Here is a 26,948-nt window from a genome sequence, read left to right on the forward strand (position 1 = left end):
AAAGAGAAGCATTTCAGAGTCAGATCATCATGTGGTAGTTGAAATAAAGAAAATAGATGACTTTCCCAAAGTTAAGAGAAAAAGTAAGAAAAAAATGACTAAAGACTATCATTTAAGAAATAAAGAAATACAAATGAATATTTTGCACTATAGGGACCATTTGTAGACCTGGAGTGAAGAAATTACATTTTATTCATCTTGGTGTATCTTTAATGTTGTACATTAAGAGCTTTGGTACCTAGTAAGTTTACACACACACACACACACACACACACACTCACACACACACACACACACTACCACCACCACCAAATGTTTGCTGAGTTGGATTGAGCTTTAGCTTCATTCTGGAGCTCTTTAATTGGGATAATATGACTACATTTCAGGGTCAATGAGAATGAAATGTAATCATGCAGGCAAAAGTACCAAGCTCATTCTTTAAATAGTAAGGTTTTATCTTTGGTTAGAATAGATCATCATTTTCCTCTTTCAGGTGAAATATTAGGAAAAACAACAGATATCTCTCAGAAAAGTAACTAGAATGATCTCAAAAGTGAATCTTCTATTGAGAATGGATATTTGCAATGAAATGTAATTATGTGGCATAAGCCGGGCGTGGAGGCGCAGGCTTGTAATCCCCGCGCTTGGGAGGCTGAGACAGGAGGATCGCACAGGTTCAAAGCCAGCCTCAGCTACTTAGTGAGGCTCTCAGCAACTTAGTGAGATCCTGTTTCCAAATAAAATTTAAAAAAATTATGTGGCATAAAGTTTTTTAAGTACAATAGAAAAAAGCATAAGTTGTGTAAATAATCATTGAAGATAATTCTCTCTTTAATTTTGGCATATTTGACTCTAATTGTGCTTTTTTGTTTTAAGAGAGAAGGGACCAAGCTCAGCTGACCTTAAACTCCCAGGCTCAAATGATCCTTCTGCTTCAGAGTGTCTTTGTTATATTCAATCACTGCAGGAAGAAAGAGGTTAAGAGCTTTAAAATTTAAGAAAGGAGGGAGGGGTGGAGGAAGAGATGGAACAAATAACCCAAGATGACATTAACTTGGGTGAGAGTGACTAGCTTAGAGAGAAAAAGGAAAGTATCAAATGGAAGGCTGCAAACAGAAGGATGTTCTAGCATAAAAAGACAATCACAGGCTATTACAGTAAAAAGATGTGGGATCTGTACTGCTATAAGGCTCCACAGCTGATTGATCCTGGATTCAGCCCTTTTTTCCTCCAACCTGCCAAATGGTGAAAATTCTAAGAGTGGAATGTCCGCTGGGGTCTCACTGAGGCCCAGTGAGCTGAGGCGCACTGCGAAACACTGTGCCCTGGGTGACACCTAGGTCACCGGCAGCAGTACGTAAGGATGTTGACTCGCTGCCAGAAGCTTCTGTCCACTTTCACCTCTGCCTCACTGACAGAAACTTCAGACTATCTAGTCCTCAAAATAAGTTGTTTATAAACAAGTTAACTTTTGGTTAAAGTTCAATCTTCTGAGTCAGTCTTAAGAGTCTTTCCACCAAAACCTTGAAGCAATACTTTTATGCAATAGAAATATAAATATCTGTGGCTTCAAATTTAAATTCAAGATGAGCTATTAGAAGTGCTAGGCCTATTAGAGGACATAAATGGGTTCTTTATAGTATTTAAAAACTTTCCCATATTGTAAATGTTAATTGTGTAACATTTATAACACAGTTTATAAACACATTACAGTCTTTTATTAAGTACCATGAAAACATGTTTACATGTTTTCTTAAAATTTTTGGATAAAACTTCTTATGAAATATTTTTGTATCAATCAGGTTAAAAGAACTAACAATATAAACACTATATCTACTCCCCAGCTTAGGAAGTAAAGTGTTACCACTGAAGTAGAAGGCCTTTGTGATTTCTCCTCAACTTCACTATCCACCCAAAACAAAGGCCAGAATTATCCTAAACTTCTTATTTAGTAATACGTAGTGATAGCATATATTAAAAGATATTGTAATAGCATATTTAAAAGAAATATCATATTTCTAATACATTGCAATTATTCATATTGGTGAGATTCAGTGTGATACAAACATATACACCTAGCATATACTTATAAAGTTGTGTTTCAAAATATTTTCTAAGCTGGGCGTGGTGGCACATGCTTGTAATCCCTGCACTTGGGAGGCGGAGACAGGAGGATCGTGCTGGTTCAGAGCCAGCCTCACTGGCTTAAGAGACCCTGTTTCCAAATAAAAATATAAAATAGGTCTGGGAGTATAGCCTGGAGCTAGAAGGGTTTCCAGGAACCCCAGTACCACACACACACACACACACACACACACACACACACACACACACATATATATGTATATATGTGTGTGTGTGTGTGTATGTATATGTATCTATGTCTATATTATATATAATATAATATATAATATATATAATATATATATAATTTTTTAATATTGTGCCAAACTTTCTGAACTAGTAGAAATGATTTTAGAGCTTTAATAATTATTTTATTAAACTAAACAGAGAAGTTAGGCAACTAACCTAGGCTATAGACTCATGTAGCAACAAATAAAATTAGGATCATAATGGAACAAAAAGGTTAAAAAAAGAGCCAGGCATGGTGGCACAATCTTGTAATTCCAGCATTTGGAGGCGGAGATGGGAGAATTGCAGTTTGCAGACAGCCTCAGTAACTTAGTGAGGCCCTTTGGGACCCACTGAGAGCCTGTTTCAAAAATAGAAAGACTGAGCTGGGTGTGGTGGCACACGCTTGTAATCCCAACACTTGGGAGGCTGAGACAGGAGAATTTCATAGGTTCAAAGCCAACCTCAGCTACTTGGTGAAGCTCTCAGCAACTTAGACCCTGTTTCTAAATAATGTATAAAATAGGACTGGGAATATAGCCTGGAGGTAGAAAAGCCCCTGGGTTCTACCCCCAGTACCACAAAATAAATGAATAAAATTAAATTTAAAAAAGACTAAAAACTAGGGCTGGGGGTGTATCTTGGAGGTAGAATGCCCCCTGGGTTCCATCCTCAGCAACCCCCCACTCCAAAAAAAAAAAAAAGGTTAAGAAAGGAGGATCAATATGTGGGATTGTATTAAACTGAAGGGCTTCTGTAGAGCAAAGGAAACTATCAAAAGCCTCAACAGGAAGCTGACAGAATGGGAGAAAAATTTGCCAACTACTCTTCTGATAGAGGACTAATATCTAGAATTATACAGAGAACTCAATAAACTCACCACTAAGAAAACAAACAACCCAAACAAAAATGGGCACGTGAATTAAAGAGACATTTCACAAAAGAAGAAATTCAAATGACCAATAAATGTATGAAAAAATATTCAACATCATTAGCAATCAGAGAGATGCAAATCAAAACTACACTGAGATTTCACCTAACTCCAACTAGAATGGCAATCATTCAAAACACAACAAGAATTGCTGGCGAGGATGTGGAGACGAGGGGACTCTAATACATTGTTGGTGGGATTGCAAATTAGTGCAACCACTTTGGAAAACAGTATGTAGAATCCTCAGAAGAATGGGACGGACCAACTATACCACTTCTGGGTATCTGCCCAAAAGAACGTAAACCAAACTACCAAACTAATGCATGTGTATCTATGTTCATAGCTGCACAATTCACAATGGCCAAAGTATGAACCAGCCAAGATGCCCAGTAACAGATGAATGGATTACAAAATTATGGGATTTATACACAATGGAATTTTACTCAGCCATAAAGAAGAAAAAGATTACATCACTTATAGGAAAATGGATGGAACTGGGGAACATTATGCTAAGTGAGATTAGTCAGTCACAAAAGTAAAAAATCAGCTGCTCTCCATAATATGCAGAAGCTAGGGAGAAAAAGAGTCATAGGAGGAACTCTAGACTAAGAAGGAGAAACCATAGATAGGCAAATAAGGCAACTTAATTTGAGTGTGATGGATGGCAGGAAAAGAGAAATTCCCCAATGTCCATGATATATCTTCACAAACATATAAAGTCAACCACTAAGCCAAAAATAAGATAGGGGGAAGAAGGAGGAAGTGGAGACATTCCTCCCTAGCTTTGATAGTTTGTTGTTTGGCATACTGATCCTCATACACTCTTTTGAGAAGGTTGTAATTTCAGTCTTCTCCCCAAAGCAAGAACCAGACCACAAGTTCCTGGCTTTGAATAAGGTACAGCAGATTTGCACAATCAGCCAGTCATAGGAAGTCAAGGGTCACATGTTTTCTCACATCTGTGGAAGCTGGAGAGAAAAGAGGAAACAAAAGAGACTTTAGCTAAATGTAGAGAGAGCCCAGTAGAATAGTGGAAGGGAACTGAGAGAGGAAGGTAGAGAGGGGAATAAAAGATTGATGAAGCCAGACATAGTGGCACACAACTGTTGTCCCAGTTCTTGGGAAGCAGAAACAGGAAGATTGCAGTTTTGAGGATAGTCTCAATAACCTAAAGAGACTCTCAGCAATCTAGTAAAACTCTGTTTCAAAACAGAAAATAAAAAGGTAGAATGCTCCTGAAGTTTAATTTTCAGTACTACAAAAATAATAAAAAAATTAGAAAAGAATCAAAGATAAAGTCCAAATAACATTGTGTCCATATAACACTACCAATTTCACTAACATGTATATGTATGTTTGCGTCATCGAACCTCACTATGATGGTAATTGCAACGCACCAATAAAAGTTTAAAAAAGTCAATGAAATGAAATCTCAATGTCATCAGTGTTTTTTTGCATTAGGTACCCTATCAACTGCGGGAAGTTTAACACATGTGTTCTCTCAATGTTCTTTATGAAATAGAAGAACTTTAAAAAATGTCTAGATTTTTTCCAATTGCTTCCTTTCTTGGAGCGGTTGAATATTTTCTCCTGGTGTTTCAGTTTCAGCTATTGTGGTCACTAAGTTGTTGTTGTCTCCCACCCAATTTCCAAATTTCACCATTTTATAGGAGTAAAGACTGTGATCCACAGAGGCAATGTAACATCCCTGAATTCCTACAGTTGGTGGCAAATCTGAGGCTGGTGCATTCTATTAGTTTTCTCTTGCTTACATCAGTGCTCTTCAGAAAGCATCATGCTGCTTCTTGAGGGAATATAATAATTGTTTCTCACATTTCAAATAGAACGTCCCATTTTGCTTTGATATTTATTCAATGATACCATAGCATCATAGCAGTGAGTCAGTCTTGAAATAAAACCCATGACCTTCTAACTCTTAAATAATAGAAGCTTTTACCAAAATGACTCATTTCCTCCTGGAGCTTAAAGGTAGGGCAAAAGTTTTCAATTTTTAAAACTTCCCCAAACCAGAAAGTTTCAAAAGAGAAGTTAGAAATTTGGGGCTTACAGATCAGTCTTTCAGAAAGAAGTCTTCAGTGTTGAACTAGAAGGCAGTTAAGCTATTTACTTATTTACTATAAAACAAAATTACTTCTTTAACAGTAAATACTTGGATTGCACAATGGACAGATGTAAAGAAGATGCAGTTAAACAGGACTTTCCTCTGACTCCATCTTGCTTTCATTGACTTTTGTAATTTATTTTTGCAGACTAGAGTCTTGAGGAGAGTTATTCTTCAGGAAGGGGAGAAATGGATGTGGTTTTGCTAGGTACATGCAAATATCAAATGAATTTTAGATCAGTTCCTCCAACAGTAACAGAAAAAAAGCATACACCAAAACAGATCATTTTTATATACAAAAAGGACAAATGCAAAGATAAACTCAAAATGCTACAGTCAGGGAACCTCCCCCCGCCTCTAAATTTTCCACACAGCCTTGAATGATTCCTAAATGGCATCCAGACAGTATAGAAAGATGGCATTCCAGGCTTAAGAAATGTCCATTGTATGCAGTGAATGAATAGCAACTTGGTGTTACTAAGTACCAGGCACAAGATGAGCAGTTCCCTGAGATGAGGTTTAGAGATGTAAGAGAGTCCTCAGAGGGCCCAGAGAACAATCTAATTTGCATCAAGACAACAACACATGGAGATCAATTAAGAGATCTGTACTAAGAATTTTATTCCTTATAGAAGGTACTGACATTTATTAGTTATTCACATTTTAAAATTTACAGCCAATTCAAGTTCCATTCCAAGCCATTTCTATTATGTTTCTTTGAGTGGAAGAAAGAAAATGATCTTAGTTGGGAAGGACTGGGCAGTCACAGCTGTATCACCTGCCTGTGATTGTTGTCCTTTATTCTTTTCAATGTGTGGATCCAAGTTTGGGGAGTCTCTGCTTTGAATTACTGTTTTTGAACATAATCAGTCTTCTGGTGCAAAGTAAAACATGACTTTAATCCTGGCTTGGCTTTTGGGGATCCTTAAGCTTTCCAAAGTAAATTGGGGCTAGAGGGAAGCAAGGCAGCTGTTTCTAAAAACAAATTGCCACAATACAGTGATGCCAATGTCCAGGAACTATTTAAATTGAAACAATTCCATTAGGTTACATGATAAATTGTCTGCTAGTGTCGAAAATATAGACCCTGTGGCTGCCAGCTAATAATGTTAATCTAAAGGAAATACTCATTATTTCACCATTTTAATGAACACTAAAACATTTTAAGTTTCCATCAACAGAAAAAAATACTGAGGTATGCAGTCTAGGAATTTAGTATTTGTTAAAGACCTAAGATAAACTTCACGAGTGGCTCTACCTCAAGGCAAACTCTAAGAACAATAATACAAGTTCCAAAAATTGCTAAGGTTCAGAGGTGGGGGAGATTAAATAAATTTATAAAATCACTCCAATTTCCATAGGAATAATAAATATCATCAAGAACAAAGAAAAAAATCAAAGATTATAATTTTCTTCCTGATTATATTGTCCACTTGATTCTAAGAATTCAGATTGGAGATAGTTTATTACCTATCTCAAAATGTGTACAAAATTTTGTGTGTCAAAATAAATGGAAAATAAATTTTCAAACAACATAACTCCTCAGATTTTATTATTTAAAACTAGGGATAGCAAATAGGAATATCTTCAGCTGAGCTCAACCACCGTGAGGACCCACCGAGTAAGAGAGAATCGCTAAGGTAACCAGACAGCAGAATGTAATTACCCAAATTGGAATTCAGCCAGGCTGTGCGGGCAATACTCACACTCTTTAGAAAATGTCATAGACTCTTTTAATAACCATGGCAATTTTCTTCCATAAACATGTATTAGTAGGACATATCAGAACAAGAATAAAATATTCTTGTTTTCTATACCCATGAATGAATACACAGGCAAAGCAAAGAAGGCAGAATTTAAATCTCAGAAACATGATTATGAACTTGCTTAGCTACAATATTCACTCTTGTTTCTAAATGTAATTTTTAAAAACATAGAAAGAGAGGCACAGTGCCATGTGTGCAATAGAATGCAAACAGAATTCAACAGAATAGACTTCAAATGAGGGATCTTATGCAACCAGTGAAGAAATAATGCTTGTTTAAATTTTTCATGTTTCTAGTTTGGTGAGCATAGAAATATGCTATTTATACTGGCAAGCTTAATGGTGGATCATGGATGTAATAACATTTCCCAGACTAAAAAAAATACTCTGAAGTTTCTAATGTCTTACTTCAAAATTCTAAGTTTGAGTATTAATATATTATATTAAGTTGTGGATATTTGTTTATGAAAATACATTTTCTTTCTATTGATCAAAATAAATGACCTAGTAGTTGAATTAAATGATTACTCTCAAAAAATATTGAACAAGTCCTTACAGTGTTTCAACAATAGCCCCTGTCCCAGTTTGTGGGCTGATAAGTACAGGAAAGGGAACCAGTCGTCTTTCAAGTTAGAGGTACATAGCTGTGAGATGTGTGGAAGAGGTACCGACTACCAGCATGCAGGAAGAAGCAAAACAAGAGCGAATGCCAAGCCTCAGTGTTGGCCTTATTGGTATTTAGCAAGCAATATTACACTTGGGTAGATGATAATCACAGTGTTCAGTGAATATCTACTTTATGCCAAGCACTGTATGAAGTGCACATTGTCCTACTTTGATGGAGTAAAACCTCAATGTGGATCAGAGAGGGGGCCTCAGGTCTCATTCTAGACCAGAGCAGCACCTCAATATACCTAGCTCAATGCACATATCCCAGCCACTATTTATTACCTCAGCTACTGAGACCCTTACATTTTATGTAATATTGTTTTCCTTATCTGGAAAATAAGGATAATATCTTTCTTTTAGGGTTAATAGGATTAAATGAGATAATGTTTATAAAATGATTAATATAGCAAGGCACCATGGTATGTGCCTGTAATTTCAGTACTTGGAAGGCTGAGTCAGAATGGCCTCAGGTTCGAAGCCAGCATGTGGTAACTTAGTGAGATTGTTTCAAAATAAAATCAAATAGGGCTGGGGGGTGTAGCTCAGAGGTAGAGTGCCCCTGGGCACTCAATCCCCAGTACCGCATAAAAAGAGGATTAATGTAGAACCTGGAAAGCAGTAAGTAAGCAACACTAAGTTCAATGGACATGATGTTCACAAACAATATGTTTTTCTAACAGTATAATATTAAAACATGTATTGTCATAAATCATCCTTCAGCCATGAATGCGCTGTTTCTATAGTTGGTCACTGGCATTGGCCCTTCTTCACTGCTCCCTGCTGCCTTCTCCATTCCAATCAGTTGTCAAAAAGTACTATCAGCTAGGCATAGAGGCGCACACCTGTAATCCCAGTACTTGGGAGGCTGAGCCAGGAGGATTGCAGGTTTGAAGCCAGCCTCAACAACTCTCAGAAACTTAGTAAGACCCTGTTTCCAAATAAAAAATAAAATAGGGCTAAGGATATAGCCCAGAGGTAGAAGGTCCCTGGGTTCTATCCCCAGCAGCAGCGTGCACGCTCACACACACACACACACACACACACACACACACAGGCACAAAAAGGCACCGGAAGATTGGTAATGGGAGCTGTCAGACCTCATGTCCCTGCCCTGGTGCTTTCTTCTTTTCCTGCAGGGCAGGAGGTGATAGGCTTGATAAGTTTTCATTGTATTTTGACCTTAAAATAAATTCCATGATGGTAAATTATTTTCACATATGTTTTTGTATCTTTTCAACCTTTTCTCTTTTCACTATATCTAATACTTGTTTATTTGCTCCAAAACATTTTTTATCCTTCACTTTCACAAGCTTTTCTCTTATGCACCATTGTTGAGTCCAAAGAACAATACTAATTATTATCAGTAAGCTGTAGTATTAGAATACATTTAACAATGCATTGCTATCAAGAAAAGAAAAACTATCCCATCATTAAGCTTAATATCACTAAGTCTTGCAAGTGCTCAGAAGTTCCCATCTACTGCCTCATCTATTTTTTAATTAAACCTCCTTTTCCATAGACACCAGTGACCAAAATAAGTGAAATTAATTCAAATTGCATTTTTTCTATTCTTATTTTGTCTATTAATAAAGACTCCAGTTCAAATCTTGTAATATTCTGGTAATATTCACTCTACTAAGCTTTTATTGGTGTATACATATCCCTATTTCTATAAGAAAAAATTGTATTCTGAATTCTACACCAATACATGGGCCAATGTATGAAACCAAATTTGAAAAGCGAAATATATATATTATTTCAAGAGCATTTCATGATGCTAGAAAATATAAAGAGATGCTGATTTAGAACTCACACTGGCAAACTGCCTACTCATGCTGAATTGGGAATTTGCATTAGACTCTACAGAGAATGAATTATAGTAGTTTGTCCTAATATTCTAGTCAGTTTTACTCACAAGGAGTATAGAATATGCAAACCTAATGTGATTTGTGGCAGTAAGTACAAGACTGTGCTGCATCCTTGCCTTTAGAAGGGGCCGTGAATGACAATTCAGAATTGCTCCTGCAAGGCTGCCAGCTCCCAGCCTACCCAAGACGCCTGCCTTGATCATCCTTAAAGAGCAGTTGACTTCTGTCCTTCATTGTAACTCTAGGTTTCTAGGTTTCTAGGTTTCTAGGTTTCAATACTTCAGTAAATAAACAATATTGGGCTCATAAGACACTATAATCAATGACCTACAAACAATAGTTCTATTGGAAAAGCCTTGTGAGGATTCTGAGTGCCACCAAGGAGACTGAATACGCACATTGGATAGTTGTTACCAGCAGGCTTACCTCCTAGGAGAACCATCCCTTGAGAGAAGCCTTTTGAATATTTCATTGTCAGAATGTGATTAGTGATAGGTAGCCTGTACTTACATTTCCACATGATTGTTTTTATTTTTAAAAGCTTGCCAAACACTGAAACAGCATATTATTCATAATAATTTATGTTTTAGATGCCCACTCTCATCACTCCTTTTCAACAGAGTTCTTGAGACTCTTTCCAAAGCAATGACAAGAGAAGGATACCAAAGGAATTCAAGAAGGAAAAGAAGAATTAAATTATCTGTATTTGAAGATTGACATGATCCTATATTTAGAAGACCCAAAAATCTCAACCAAAAGACATCTAGAGCTGATTAATAAATTCATTCAAGTAGCAGGGTACAAAATCAATTTTAAAAATGAGTAGCTTTTCTATATGCCAATCATGAATCCACTGAGAATGAAATACAGAAAACAATCCCATTCACAATAACCTCAACACCAATAAAATACCTGTAAACCTCACCAAGGAGGGAAAAACTTCTACAACGAAAGTTATAAAACATAAAAGAAAGAAATTGAAGGTCTTAGAAGGTAGAAAGATCTTCTTTGGTTTTGGATAGGCAGAATAAACATTATCAAAATAGCCGTTCTACCAAAAATGATCTACAGAATCAATGCAACCTCTGTAAAAATACCAATATCATTCTTCACAAACCTAGAAAAATCAGTCATAAATTTTATATACAGAAACAAAAGACTCAGAATAGCCAAAGCAATTCTAAGCAATAAGAACCACACAAGAGGCATCACAATTCCAGATTTCAAACTATACTACAGAGGTATAGTAATTAAAAAAAAGGTGTGGCATTGACACAAGAACAGACATAGACCAATGGAACAGAATAGAAGATTCAGAAACAAATCCACTTTCTTATAGCCAATTGATTTTCTGTAAAGGTACCATACACATACATTAGAGAAAAAACAGCCTTTTCAACAAATGATATTGGTAAATCTGGTTACTCGGTTGTAAAAAGAAAATGGAACTAAATCCTTACCTCTTGCCCTGCACAAGGGTCAACTTGAGATGGATCAAAGACCTTGAAGTTATACCAGAGACTGTAAAGTTACTAGAGGACAGTATAGGTCCAACACTCAAACATATAGGTACAGATAGAAATTTCCTCAACAAGAACCCATAGCTCAGGACACTAAAACAGAATAAACAATAGGATGGCATTAAGCTAAAAAGTTTCTGCTCATCAAAGGAAGCCATCAAAAGTCTAAAGAGAAACCCTACAGAATGGGAGATCTTTGCCAGCTATCTTTCTGATAGAGGACTAATATCTAGAATATACAAAGAATTTAGAAGATTTTACATTAAAAAACAACCCAGTTAAGAAATAGACAATTGAATTGAATAGAAGCTTCGCAAATGGAGAGATACAAATGGTCAATAAATACATAAAAATATTAAACATCACTTGCAATCAGGGAAATACAAATCAAAACTACACCGAGATTCCATCTAACCCTGATCAGAATGGCAATCATCAAGAAGTCAAAAAATAATAAATGTGGGTGAGGATGTGGGGAAATTGAAACTCTTCTAGATATTGGGATTACAAATTAGTTGAGTTGCTATGGAGATTAGTGTGGAGATTCCTCAGAAAACGGGGACTGGATCCACCATATGATCCACCTATACCACTCCTGGATATATTTACAAAGGGGTTGAAATCAGAGAACTACAGTAATATATGCATACCAATGTTCATAGCAGCATAATTCACAGTAGCCAAATTATGGAGCCAACTTAGGTGCCTATCATCAGATAAATGGATTATAAAATTATGGGATATACACCCAATGGAATCCTACTCAGTAATAAAGAAGAACAAAATTATGTTATTTGCAAGAAAATAGATGGACCTGGAGAACATTAAGTGAGATAAGCCAGTCACAGAAAGTGAAGGGTTTTCTGTTATGTCTAATATGTTCAAGCTAGGGAGTAATGGGATACCAAAGGGACTACAGATAATGGAGAAGAAACATCAGTGGAGCCAGTGAGGTGGTCTAAGAGAAGGGAAGGGGAGAGAGTTCATTTATGAAATTATTGTCATCAGCTATGTGTACATATGTGAAAATACCAATGTCAATTTCAGTATTCTGTATTGGGAAAGGAGATGAAGAGGCGGGGCGTGGGGGGATCACCAAATGCTGTGTGCATGTGTATCACTGTCAACATGATTTACATTATGATGTGATACTATAGTGCATCAAAAAGCATATTAAAAATAAAAACATAAAAATAATTTATGTTTTCAACTGAAATTATTTTCTGAACTGTAAGTAAAACAAATAGTGTGTTTATCTCTATTTTCTAATTAGACAATTGATCATTCTGTAAAAGCTTTATCCACTTATATTCTTAAAGAATGCTATACAGACAATATTTACCATGAAAGAGAGTAAAATACTGTCTTTTTACATTTTTAAAATTAATAATAAATGTTTTATATTTCAATCCCATTCAAAATCCTTATAAAATTTAGATTTGAATTTGAAAATATGAAATGTGTATTCTTCAGAGAAGATTCTGTATGGTTGCTGCAGAAAGAATAAGGAATAGAAATCCGGCCAGGCATTGTGGTGCATGCCTGTAATCCCAGCCTTTGGGAGGCTGAAACATAGAATCACAGGTTTGAGGCCAGCCTCAGCAACATAGTGAGTTGCTTAGCAACTTTGTGAGACTCATTTCAAAATAAAAAGAGCTGGAGTATAGCTCAGAGATAGAATGCTCCTGGGTTCCCACAATTTAAAAAAAAAGAAAGAAACACAATGTTTACTTTATTTGCATGTGATACAAACAGAATCAGGCAAAATAACAGTGAGCATCAAATATCAAATTTTATATCTAGCTGTTTTAGAAGTATTTCATTAGTTTCCTTCCCACTGTTTTTCTTTTGTAAACGACAATAAAAGTTTTCTTTACAATGAAACTACTACAAAACTGTATCCTTAATTGATGATGGCTATATTGTACCATTCTAAAGATTGTCTGTGAGCTAGCTTGTCTATTCAGTGTTGGCAATTTGCTCAGGTCCAGTGGAGCTAAGATAATTTTGAAACAATAACATTAAAAGATCCAGAATTCTTACCAGAGGTTTCAAGTTTTGTTTATAAAATTATGTATGTTGCTTCTTTTTATGCTTTTGTGAAATAATTTCTGTTTTTTTTCTTCATAGACCTTAGAAGATGCTCAGAGTTTGAAGTAATCTATGCAGAAGGGTCAAGAACTAAGAAGCAGTGAAATAGATTTGTGCCACACATAGTTTATTTTTTTCAAGAACAATGATAATTCTGTTATTTTGTGTGTGTGTGGGTCTGGGGATGGAACCCAGGGGCATTTGACCTCTGAGCTACACACCCTGCCCTATTTTTTATTCTTTATTTTGAAACAGGGTCTCACTAAGTTGCGGAGGGCCTCGCTAAGTAGCTGAGGCTGTCCGCGAACCTCGATCCTCCCGTCTCAGCCTCCGAATGCTGGGATTACAAGCGTGTGCCACCACGCCCAGCTCAATTATGCTATTTTTCTTTAAATTAATTTTTAATATTCTAGAGCTGAAAAATAAAATTTAGACTCTGTTTTTATCTACTTGACCAATGAAGCTGTCAACTTGGTCACCTCAGAGACCCTTTACTTATGTTTTCATGATTTAAAGAAAAAACAAAAAGCAGCCGGGCACGGTGGCTCAAGGTTGTAATTCTAGTGCTTGGGAGGGTGAGATAGGAGGATCGCAGATTCGCGACCAACCTCAGCTACTTAGTGAGGCCCTCTGCAACTCAGTGAGACCCTGTTTCAAAATAAAGAATAAAAAATAGGGTTGGGGGTGTAACTCAAAGGTAGAATATCCCTGGGTTCCATCCCTAGTATGGCAAAAAAAAAAAAAAAGGAAAAGAAAAGAAAGAAAAGAGAAGCATTCATCTGTCTGCCATGGATAATGATATTAAGCCACAGAAGTGCAATTTTTATAATTTTTATAATTGTTTAACACATAAACTTTATCCCTTTTAAAATCTCTTCGGAACCTTAACATATTAGTGCCTATGACACACTGGATGGTTGTTTCTTTTTTTTTTTTTTTTTTTTTTTTTGCGGCTCTGGGGATGGAACCCAGGGGCATTCAACCTCCGAGCTACACCCCCTGCCCTATTTTTTTATTCTTTATTTTGAAACCGGGTCTCACTGAGTTGCAGAAGGCCTCACTAAGTAGCTGAGGCTGTCTGAAAACTGCACTCTTCCTGTCTCAGCCTCCCGAATGCTGGGATTACAAGCGTGCACCACCACGCTCGGCTACACTGGATGGTCTAAACAACAGAAATTTGTTTTCCCACAATTCTGGGGGCTAGAAATTCAGAACCAAGATGTCAGCAGAGTTGGTTCTGAGGCCTCTCTCCCTGACTTGTAGATATGGACACTGTTTTAGTCCATTTCTGTTGCTGTAACAAAATACCTGAGACAGAGTAGTTTAGGCCAGGGGTGGCACATCTTGTAATCCCAACATTCAGGAGGTGGAGACCGGGGGATCGCGGTTTGTGGACAGCCTCAGCTACTTATTGAGACCCTTCGCAACTCAGTGAGACCCTGTTTCAAAAATAAAAAGATTAAAACATAAGGCTGGGAGTGTAGCTCGGAGATGGAATGTCCCTGGGTTCCATCCGCAGTAACACACACACAAAATAAAAGAATATAAACGTATTCATGGAGGCTTGGAGATACAAAATCCGGGCACCAGGAGATTTAGTGTCTGGTGAAAGCCCATTCCTCATAGATGGTGTTGTCTTATCCTCAGATGGAAGAAGAGCTGAAGTGCAAAACAACAGAGGCTGCTGTGTTTTCACATGGCTGAAGGCCAAAGAGCAAAAGGGGCCTCCATTGTTCCCTCCAGTACTCATAAAATAGCAAATACCATTTCTTTTGTCTTCATGACTTAACCACCTCCTAAAGACCTCATCTCTTGATGCGATCACAATGCATTATGTTTCTACACAGGAATTTGGAGGGACATTCAGACCACGGCAAATGTCTTCTCCTGGTTTCTTTGCAGTTTTCCATCTGTTCATGCCTGTGTCCAAATCTCTTCTACTAAGAACAATAGTCTTACTGAATTAAGGCCCACTTGTACAACCTCATTTTAACTTAATTACCTCTTTGAAGACCTTTTCTCTAAACACATACATAATCTGAAGTAATAAAGGTTAGAATTTCAGATTTGGTAACAATTCAGCCCATAACAATACCTAAGAGTAAAACAGAGCTCTGGGCTAAAGTGACGGAGTCCCCCAGGCCTGTCACTCCAACTTTCTCCTCTGCCCAATTTCCCCACCTTTGTTTTTCCACAGAAGTGCCTCTCAGGTGATTTCTAGAAACACTAAGATGCTAAAAAAAAGTGTTCAAAATAGTTCATTTTCTAAATATCAGTGGATATATACCACGTACAACGCCCTGTGTCATATTGTATGTGGAATACTTGCAAAAGTAAAATAAATCCAGTGTTCAAATAAATTATGTCAAATCACATCATCACGTATTATTTGAATGACAACTAAGAACTCTGAATACACGAGGTCTGTCTCCTCATGCAGGAGAAGGATAGCAGGATGCGCTGAAAGGAACCCTGGAAGTCCAGGTGTGAGCATAGCTTCCTTTACCTATCCAACAGGGGAATGTAAGGCTCAAAGGAGATAATGAAGATTAAGGGGTATTGTAAACTGAAAAGTGCTACAAAAGTATAAAGTATTATATTAAAAATCACTAAAACCAGCTTTCAAAATCCAGCATTGTTCCCTCCTTCCCGTTCTCCACCTGTGCATTCCACAGGCAAATGCCTGTGTTATTACGAGTCTCCTAACTTAATCAAATTTAAATGTTTAGCCTCTAGTTAATTGAAAGCTCTGTATCTGTAACCAAATGTTATAGGTTATTTCTCATTTGATAATTTGAGAGATAGATTAATGAAGCCTGCCTGAGATGTTTTATTTCCAAATAATCTCTTTATTTCCCCACATTTCCTAATCCATTTTGAAGTATTAAGTTATCAATATTTAGTTTTTGCACATGATATGAAATGGGCATCTTCCTTTTAATTCATGCCTCAACCCCTCACCCCCCTTCTGTGAGCCTCTATAACCTATTGCCAACCTACTCTATAGCTGGGTCACCCTGACTGAATTACACTCCTAAACTTTACCACATTACCTAAAACTCTTCATAAAGGAATCGCATCTTTAACCTTCACTTCCACCCTTAAAGATTCAGGACTTCGTAGGAAGCCAGACATCCATATTTATTCTGTAGGAGCCTCCCACACCTCTCTTCTGTGTCACCTATACAGATGGCCATTACTTATTCCTGTCACCAGATCCTCTTCTAGCCTCAAGTCCCCTTAAGACACAGGTCTCTTTTTTTTTCTGTTTCCCAATGACTGATTTTCTTCCCTTTAGACTCACTAAAATGCTGCTAGGAAAAAATGTTATCATCTTCTCCTGAGTTTGGCAGTACACAGAGAGGAGGCCAGGTGCCATGTGGGGTGTGCACTTTCATGGGACGCATCACCTGCTGTCTGGAGCTTACAGTGGGGGTACAAGTGTATAAACAAAGATGGCAGTGCAAAGTAGATGAGAAGAGGTGCTTTGCAAAGGTGGAAGCACAGGGAAGGGGGCATTCTTCTTGCTGGGAATCCAGAACAGTCTTAGGGGAGATGGAACATTAGACCTGAGCCTTACAGGATTGCAAAAGAAGAGGGTTTAAAGAGAAAAGCATTTCAAGTGCGGAGCCAGAGCTCAGAGCTGGCACAAGATCTGGCATTTTGGAATCCAAATCTGTGCAGCTGGAGGCATATGAGCAATATTACATAATCCTGGGAAGAAGACAGATCATGAAGTATTGTGAATGCCAGATGTGCCCCACTGGTAACATGCTCATTGAATGGCTCAGCCACCCACTAATCCCCCCAAAACTGCCTACTTCCCTGCTCTAACTCAGGAAGAAACAACCCAAATGATTCTCTTTTAGTACTTCATCTTAAGAGGGGGGTTATAAATGAGCCACTAGTTTCCTGGGAGGGAAAAATGGCATATTTATATACCTTTGGTCCATCTGAATGTTAAACAAGCAGAAACATATTATAAGCTAAATATCCTATAAGATGATCAGTTCCATATTTTATTATATATAGAATAATAAACATACTAAACTTTACAATATTTTCTCAAAAGAAAGTGCCACACAGGCTTGATCCTAGGTCCTTGGGGGGGTTGTTTTTTGTTTATAATCTCTGTCAAGTAACATCTACTTCATAGCTTAGACGTCATCACTGAGCTTCATGACTACCACCTTGTCATCTCAAGCACAAACCTTCACCCACTTATAAATTAGAGTCAATTACCATTTGACTTTATAGTTCTCACAAACTATTCACCATATCCATACTTAACATCCTTTCTCCAATTAAGGTTCCTTTCCATTTTGCTTCTCTTTTTCAGTGTTTCAACCGTTCTTTTAAACTTCTTAGCTGTTTAAAACCTTAAAATCATTTTCGATTCCTCTCATCCGTGGTACCTTATCAGAAGAGAAATCCAATCAATTTTCATCTCAATTTCCTTTTGTCCCTGTTTTCACAGTCTTTGAGTCTGGATCACTGGGACAGTCTTCTCATTGGCTTCCCTGACTGTAATCCAACCTGAACATAGCTGCCAAACTAATCTTCTTTAATATATCACTTTCATCATGCTGATTTCCTGCTCAATAATCTTAGATAGTTCTCTATTTCAGATTCAGCCCCAACAGACTGAAAAACCACTAGGAAATTTCAAAATGCCCTCTTTTTTTTGAGAGCTACGTATTATTATCCCAGTTGTACCAATGATGGCAATTGAGGCTCCAAAGTTTAACTTCCGGATGCCTAATAATTAACAGAGCCAGGATAACAGCTTAGTCTTTTAATTCCTGGTCCAGTGTTTTGCCTTAATAGAAATATGTAGTTCCTGTACTTGGATTTTAAGAATTTCCACAATCTCTGTTTGCCTCCCTTAGCCAATTTAATTTTTTCTAGCCACACAGCCGAATGGCTGTGACAGCCTCCTCATTGTCTCAAGGTGCCCATCTCACTTCTGTTTCTCCATGGCTTTCGTGGGGAACACTCTCCCTTTCCCCAGCCTATAAGGCTGAATACCTTAGGCCCCACCGGGGAGTCTAATGATGGCTCTGACAATGACAGACTTCTTCAGTTGGATTTCTACAATGTTTAAGTCCTAGAACAGTGGCTCACAGTCTAAGGAAAAGCCCCTTTGAATATAGTAAAGAGGAGGGAGAATTCATGGATCTATGGAGCCTTGTGTGCACTAAAGCATTTACCAAATTATATGCAGTTCTCGTGTATTTGCTTCTATTTTCCAAAAGTAAGTAGACACTATTGTGATAATAAATTACACATTAATTGAGAATAATTCATGCTTATCTTTTTACTATCATGTATTTTTCTAATTATAAGTATTAAACATATATACTATTATTTAAGTTTGTGAAGCATTTGACATTAAAAGGAATGTGATATATATATATATATATATATATATATATATATATATACACAATGAAATTTTACTCTGCCATAAAGTACAAATTTATGTCATTTGTAAGAAAATGTATGGAACTAGGCACTATTATGCTAAGTGAGATTAGTTAAGCACAGAAAGTAAAGGGCTGTATGTTTTCTCTCATATGTAGATGGTAGAGAAAAAAATTATAAAGCCAAAAGGACTTTAGATAAATGGGGAGAGATACCAGTAAAATGTGGAAGAAAATTTGAGAAGGATGATGGGGAGAGCGAAAAAGTGATTTGATGAAAGAAACAGTTCAAATAATAAAATAATGTTATGTTAATATCTGAAGCTCTCAGGTCCAATTTCAATAATATGTATTGGGGAAAACTGGGGGATCCCGAAGAAAACACACCAAGTCCTGTGTGCGTGTGTTTCTGTCACTCTCAACCTCATTGTGATGTGTAATTATAATGTACCAATAATCTCAATAAGGTGGAAACCACTGGTCTAAACACTTAAGTACATACAATATTGTATGTGCATGTGTTCTTTAAGCCTGTACTCCACATGAGGCCTTTACATTTTCTTTAATAAGATATAGAAGAACCAGAGCACACTTATGAATCCCATAGCACATCATCCAGCACTGAGTAGATGGTGGGTGTTCAAAAATACTTCATATAAACTTACCTCAGTTAATGAAGTATAATGGTGTAATTTAAAGAAACTCAGGCCTATTTGCTAAATGATAGGCTAAAAAAAGGACAATGCTATAGCTTGTTACATTGTCTGGGACACTGGAGCTCTCCACCCTTTGTTCCAGTTATGGCCACCTTGCATGGATTTTGGAGAAAGCTCTTATTGTCTCTCACTGAAAAGTAAGGGACTATTAGTATTAGTACATAGATTTGGGTCTTAGGGTTATGGCTATATTATCATTAACTAATCTGTAAATATTCAACTATTTCACTTCTATTTATTAAACAGAAATAAGAGACAGCCTTGGGTGAAATCATGCGAGTTCATCATTTCTATCTTCAAATTTAGATTACAGTATTAAATTAGGGCCTGGGTAGCATTACATATCTGTATACTGGGTAAAATGTATACAATTTCTGTCTTTGAGTAGAGTAATGAAGCATTCTCATGTCTGGCACAGACAGGAAAGTTCTTGCGGTAAAAAATTAATGGTTCATTTTACAGCACTGTTAATAAATAAAATTGTTCATGAAGTAGATTCTCCAAGTAGCTAAAACTTACTCATTTACAATTTTCAAATATGTTTATATTTGAAAATATACAACTGTTTCTAAAATGTATACTTTTCATTTATAGTAAACAAATTATATTTAAAATAACGCATAACTCATATGCCCATCATATTGAATATCAATGTTATTTTCTACAGCACAGGTATGTAATAGAGGTTTTTTTGTGTGTATGTGTGTGTTACTCATGGTAAAACCCAGAGACATTCTACCTCCAAGCAACATTCCCAGCCCTAATTTTTTATTCTTTTATTTTTTTTGAAACAGGGTCTCACTGAGTTGCAGAGGGCCTCACTAAGTAGCTGAGGCTGTCCTCAAACCACAGTCCTCCTGTCTCAGCCTCCCAAATGCTGGGATTGCGAGCATGTGCCACCACACCTAACTTTGTAATAGAGTTTTTACCCTGTGCAAATGTCCCCAAGCTACTACCCACTTTGACTTTTGCAGAATTTTAAAAAATTATTATGAAACAATTTTAGAATTAAAAATTTCAAAGAAGTAGAGAGTCTCCACATATCTCTTTTATTCAACTTTCTCTAAGTGTATTATCTTATATAAGACCAAATATAATCATCAAAGGCCAGAAATTAACATTGGTACAATCCTATTAACTATACTTCAGATATTATTCAGATTTCATCAGTTTTTCTATTAGTGTCCTTTCTCTGTGTTGGATCCAACCAAGAACTCCACAGTAAATTTAATTTTTTTGTCACCTTGGCCTCTGACAATCAGCGGCAGTCCCTCAGTCAGCCTTGTCCATCAGGATCCTGCCACTCTTGATGAGCACTGATCAGTTATGCTGTAGACTGTCCTTCAATTTTCTGATTTATCTAATGATTAGATTGAGGTTATCTATACATTTTGGAACAAAAAAAAAAACACAGAAGAAAGTTTGTACTCTTTCTCTGGTACAATTTATCAGGGGGTCCATAATGTGATTATCTTATTTCTGGTGCGGTTAACCTTAATTGTTTACGATGGTGTTGGCTGGGATATTCCATGTTACTGTTTTTCTCTTTGTAGTTGACAAATATTTCTCTGATTTATTAATACAGTTTTTTTTAAACTCTTGCCTCAGTGTGAGGCTTAAGATGTTACTCCTTGTGGTTAATCCTAGTAATTTAAGTTTCCCATCTTTTATAGAATTAAAACTCAGAAAAATATCTTTTGTTAAAATTTTTTAAATTAACCAGGCATGATAGTGCATGCTTGTAATCCCAGCATTTGGGAGGCTGTGATAGGAGGGTCGTGGTTTGTGGACAGCTTCAGCTACTTAGTGAGGCCCTTTGCAACTCAATGAGACCGTCTTTCAAAATAAAGAATAAAAAATAGGGCTGGAGGTGTCGCTCGGAGGTAGAATGTCCCTGGGTTCATCTCCAATACCACAAAAAAGAAAAAAATTAAATTAAAAAATGGGCTTTGAACAAGAGTTTTTGATATGTCTTAAATATAGTTATTCCCTTTTGATGCCTAGAAATCTTCTGTGGTTATATTCATGTTTTCAGTCTTGAGGTTTTCTGTCTTGAATCTACATTGTTCACAATGTCTGATAGTAGTTCTTCCTAACTGAAGTATTATCTTAGTGGTTCTTGTGTATCAGATGAAGACACCTTACACAGAAGTGGAACCAGCACAAGTTGACTTACAAAGCACATATTTCTAAATCAACAAGCAAATTTACTTTCATATCTTCCTTTCCCAGTGGGTGGGACAAGAAGTGAAAATAGTAGTTTGGCAGTCATTAATTTCACTCATATTTAATATCTTAGATGCAAAGATGAGAGTCAGATGTACATACATAAGCCAAAATCTGCCTCATGATGACATAAATGTTAATTATTCTCGTCACATCTCTAAACTTTAGGCTCCCAGTTCCAAATTGCCCAGGCAGAATGACCAACACAATGATAATCTTCATTTCTCAATTCCTGATGCCATCCACATCATAAAGTCTTGCCCAATGTCATCAAATCTACCTTTCCGCTTCTACATAGGATTTCACTGAGCCCATTCCAGGAAGTAATCTCAGTGCCTTACTTTCTGAATATGTTAGAGAACAGTTTTTCTTATTATGTGCCTCATATGTTTTCTTTTTTTATTTTATAATTTATTTTTTTTCTTTTAACAATTTTTTATTGAACATAAATAGTATACATTTAAACTATATTTGGTGCCCTCTCCCCCCAGCCCCCATTTTCCCTTCCCCCCTCCCACCAATGGTTGTCCAAGTTAACCATGTCATATTCATAATTTTACACATATTCAGATGTAGACCCTCATTAATCAAGATAAGCCTTCCTCCTCTCCTTTCTTTCCATTCAAACTTTGCTGGCATTTCCCCTCCATTATCTGGAGTCCCACTGGTATCCTTTGTGTTTCCTAGTTTGGGCATATTAGAGGAAACATATGTACCTTCTCCTTCTGTGCTTGGCTGATCTCACTTAATTTTCTTTTTGTTTACGAAAAGCTATGTAAATTTAGTTTCACCTATACTGAGATATTAATAAAACGTAAGGTGTTTACCATATTTAAGTTGTTTTTACTTCTACTGCCGTAATTTTATGAGGTGAGATCTTTCTCATCCTTCCTATTATATAGCCTAGTAAACCCAAAGCATCTTTCAAATAGCTTGTCATAAAAATGTGATTTAAGATTTTTAATTTTCTTAGTGCATATGTCCTAAAAATGATTGAATCACTGTTGTTCTGCTATTTAATCTGATAATTAGGCAAGCACAAAATCTTACATTGGAACAGACAATGTTAACACACATTGAGAAACCAAAAAGCATAGAACTATAATCTGTATGATAAAATGCATTGCTCTGTTTAAAAGGATTGTTTTCCAGAAGCAATTAACAATCAGCGATCATACAGTTTAGACCGGTGTTTTGATGCCATCTGTTGGAATAAGTCTTCTCACTCTCTGGAATGAAGCTATAATTTTCAGTTTACAGTTTCATTAGGCAACACACGAACATAAGAGTCACCAAAATAAGAGAAATCCTAAATACTTTCAATTTTATAGTATTTCATAAACAAGTTTGTTGCTGATTTTTTTCCAAAAGAGAGAATACTCAGCAAACTAGAAACATGACCACAGATTACTGTTTTATTTAACAGTCTGAAAATATCATCAACAGTTCAAATGCCAAGGATGGTTTTTCTAATTTTAGTTTTAATATCTGAAATGTGACTTCCATCTTTTTAGTTTGTTTATGATTTTTAACAAGTTTAAAAAATTCTTCTCTGTGCCTAAATAAGTTATAACATAATGCCAGTGGGGAAAGTTAACAATGTGTTAAAACAGAACATGCTCATGTTTGTTGTTATTAGCTTATTAAATGCCAGATCAAATCTTTGGGGGCTTTTAATACACTAGGGGGTGCTAGTTCTCTACATGTACACATTTGCAAAGCAAAACTTTTTGCACAATTAATTTTGGGGAATTATAAAAATTATACTTAAATTTTAAGAAAGTATATAGGTTGCATGAAAGTAACAACAGCATTCACTTAGAATTAAATAAAGAGAGTCCAAATGGGAATACAACTTTACATTGATATGGTTTGATTTTATGGTCCAGGCATAAGTTTTTAGTATCAAACAAAAATATAAAAGAAAGCCAAGCTATTCAAAAGTGAAGTATAATAACTGAATTTCTTAGTGTTATTCTATGGTACTACAAAAGAAATACAAAGCAGAGCCACCAGAAAGAAGAGGTTTCATTACTAAATTTAGACAACTTATTTAAGATTCTTTTCCTTTGATATGCCAAACAGTCCCAAATGAAAAGAAGTCACCATTAAGATCTGAACTTATGCTGTAGAGTGGGTTAGTAAATTGCCTCAAGTAACTAATGGCTTTTTCTGTTAGGTATTGGAACATTTACATGATGAAAGCACACACACACACACACACACACACACACATACACACATACACACACATACACACACACGCATACACACACATACACACATACACACACACATACACACATACACACACACACATACACACACATACACACACATATACACACACACACGCACACACATACATACACACACATACACACATACACGCACACACACATACACACACATACACACACACATACACACACATACACACACACATACACACATACACACACACATACACACACATACACACACACACACACACACACACACACACACACCCCAATATAAAAAAGAAACAGTTTTACTTTCTATATTTTTAAGAATAGAATTCAATCCAGTAGGGACATTATCACAGATCCCATTCTATAGGCAGTATGCTTGTAGGAAACAGAGTATTGTTTTTCTTTCTTTTGGGGGGTCTAGTTTTCCTTCCTTAAAAAGACTAACTAATAGCATACCATATATACATACCATATATACTCAAATTCATATAACAAATAGTAGTCTACAGTTTTTCAACTTCAGAGATCGGTTGAATTTCAAGGGCTTTTATTTCCAAATAAAGTCTCTGGCATTTCCTTGTCAATAGTCAGGATCTAATTAATTTCGTGTCCTCCTTTTTTTATTCCACCAGACTACATACATTCATCTAGTCCCTCCAATCTTTCCTTACAACTAGAAAAATCTCAGAAAGTTGCTCTGTCAGATTGCCATGTTCCCTGCAGCAGTACTTGGTAGATTCTACGGACTTGCTATATATATATTACTCACAGCAAGAAAATACCAAATGCAGCAAGAGTTTGTTCAGAACACTTTGACATTATGGTAAGGAACATTTAAAAATATTTAGATGAAGTCATATCTTTTGATCACCTCCTAGCATCTTGCTATAACAGAAACAAAAACATGTGCTTTCCATAAACAGAACCGCAGATATAATACTGCAGTGATGTTCCAACAACACACATATACACTTTGAATATATGACCAATCAGCCAACACCTTTCAAACACAGGAATTCTGAAGGACATTACAAAACGATCATAGGTGATGCTAATCTATAAACAGTGTCTAGTATTTTGAGATTTTATATCTGCTCCTAGTAGTAACATTTACTCTGCTTCTATGCAAATGTTTTAAATTTGCATTTGGAAAGGAAATTGGGTTTACTTTGAGTCACAACAGAGTTTTGTCAGCTACATTGTCTGCCTCCTTTTTTTGAGGGCAGAAGCAAAATCTAGCATAGTTCACACCTTGATAAACCAGATGAAGGCAAAAAAATTGTTTTCAAAATAGGAGCAATTTAATTTTGATACATATTTGTGTAAATTTCCACTATAAGCAGTGGAAGTAAAAAAATAGTAGCAATTATTAAAGTTGTCAACTTCTACTGAAAAGCAGAATAAACTTAGTCATTCCATATTGGAAATAATAGTATCTTAGAAATAGAAAGAGCCTAAAAGTCATTTTATTAAATCTCTATCCCAAGCATGAAGCTCCCTTACTCATAACAGACAAATAGCTTTCTATGCTTTACTTATACCCTTCCAACCATAAAAATATCATTCCTTTACGGCATAATTATTAGAAAGTTTTGTCTTTTACTGAGTTAATACCTGTCTTTTTCTGTCTCTTAACTAGGTCAAGTTATACCCTATTATCAGAGTTATTTTTTTGAGTCTGGACTGTAGTCTGGGTTCAAATTCTGTCATGGATTAGCTTTTCATTCTTGGATAAGTTTCTTAATTTCTTTGTGCTTTCAACATAAGTTTAGAATGTAACCACTTTTGGCTACCTCATGATTATTTACCCTTGTTTCCATCACCCTCATTTCAAAGTCTATTAATTGGTCTTTCTGTCCCACAGATCTATTCTCAGTGTGGCTGCCACATTGTTCCATTTCACATTTGGTAAAACTAAGTGCATCTCCTAATCAGAATCATGCGATGATTTTACTTTAAGTTCAGAGTGAAAGGTCAATGGCCTAAAAGGTCCATGTGCTGCTCCATCCCGCTGGGCTCCTATTTCAGATCTTCCTTTCCCCTCATTTAATCCGGCAGCCTTAGACACACTGATCTTCCTTTTCCTGGACACAAGAGGTACATTCTTGCACTTTGGCCTTTGCTATAGTAAGTCTCACAATCTGGAATCCTCCTTTCCTAGATCTCTCCCTGCTGATGAGTCTTCTCCAAATCGATGCTTCAATCTCACTTTCATACTACCAATTTTGGTTTCTCTAATAAACACAAATTGGTCTCTACCCACCCAGCACTCCTGATGCCTTATCCTATTATTACCTTATTATTTATTTATACTATTTATCACTTTTTGAAATATTATGTAATTTTTTGTAGTACTGGAGATTGAATCCAGGGGCATTCTATATCTGAGCTACATGCTCAGACCTATTTTATTCTTAATTTTGAAAGAGTCTCACTAAATTGCGAGAGCCTCCTAAGTAACTGAGACTGGCTGGGAACCTGCGATCCTCCTGTCTCAGATTCCAAGTACTGGAATTACAAGAAAGCACCACCATGCCCAGCTACTATGCAACTTTTATATGAATTACTATTTTTCTCCCTTCACTAAAATAAAGTTCATAGGAGCAGGAGTATTATGTGTTTTTTTCTATTTTGTTTATAGCACTTTGCACATAGTAGGCATCTAAGAAGTAGTTACAAAGTTAGTAAATAAATTTTAGGATAATAAATAAGTTAAAATATGTAACACTTAAAAAGGTGGCTGGAACATAGTAAATTTGTCACAGAATTATTACTATTGTTGTTCCTGCTGCATTTGCTTTGCCTGTTGCTGCCATTCATTTTGGTGACATTCTTCTTATCTGAAGCATCCATGTCTACTTCCTCAGCTAGAGTTAGGAAAAGCCTTTTATCTACACTGTCATCTCATCGCCAAATTCCTGAGCTGTTTCCACTTAAGTTGACACTATATGAGAAGCTTCATCTTTGGAATTGTTGTCCCTTTAACATGGGGTAAGTCCATGAGTACCATGAACTTACTCTACTGAAAGAT

This window comes from Muscardinus avellanarius, assembly GCF_963383645.1.
Source record: "Muscardinus avellanarius genome assembly, chromosome: 5".
Taxonomy (NCBI): Eukaryota; Metazoa; Chordata; class Mammalia; order Rodentia; family Gliridae; genus Muscardinus; species Muscardinus avellanarius.